Genomic DNA, 893 nt, shown 5'->3' with positions numbered 1-893 from the left:
AAAACAACCAAACAAACCTCCCACCACCCCTTTTCTGCCATTCATTCTTAGTACTGCCCTATCTATACTGAACAAAATGGACTACTGTAGTAGATCCAGAAAACTGTGCTCTTTGAAGCTGATGAAGACAAGATAAAGATATTAAGTCATTTAGATGGTTATGACCATAAGGGCTAGGTACAGGTGTTCGAAAAGCCTGAGGCATAATCAGTTTAAATTATGCAGTTTTCTGTATGCCGCATAATATAGTTTGGAAGCAAACAGAACACAGATTTAACCTTTAGGTAGGTGGGGGAAAACTGTGGACTGGGTTCCACCATTTTTAAATCAGTCTGTGTGCTGAACTTCTGTTCTGTTATGGTATAGACCAGTTTCTGATAACTTATACTGGTAAAAGTGTAATGTTTGTAACTGGCCAAAGTGACTAAGATTTTCAGATTTCATTACTGAGAACCTGAGGTTTCTCCAAAAGGAATAACCAGAAGTAATGTTAAGCTCTCTCACAAGCTTGATGGCATGAACTGACAGTCTTTAATTGGCTCAGGCCTTAATGGGATGTTCTTGGCTATATCTTCAGCTAATGAATATGTAATTTCTAATACATATACAGCAGCATTGTAAGTTTTCTTTAACTTTGTGGAGACACTCTGGCTGCCCTTGTCCTCTGGAGATGCTCTATGCTTGGTCCTTGCCCTGGTGCTGAAACACATACCCAGCGAGGCCATGTGTTTCAGCACCAGGGCTGTGGTGCCGGTGAGTAAGGGGTCAGGGGGCTGGAAAAGGGGGGGAGGGGCCCATGGGAGGGACCCCCAATGGCTCCACCCACTCCCCCAGCCCCCCCAAGGCCCCCAATCCCTGCCAGGGCTGGCCCCCTCCCCCCAGCATCCCCCCCT

Source organism: Gavialis gangeticus, unplaced genomic scaffold (genome assembly GCF_001723915.1).
Source record: "Gavialis gangeticus isolate Ggan-Ray unplaced genomic scaffold, GavGan_comp1, whole genome shotgun sequence".
NCBI lineage: Eukaryota > Metazoa > Chordata > Crocodylia > Gavialidae > Gavialis > Gavialis gangeticus.
Note: the sequence above shows the minus strand (reverse complement) of the source record.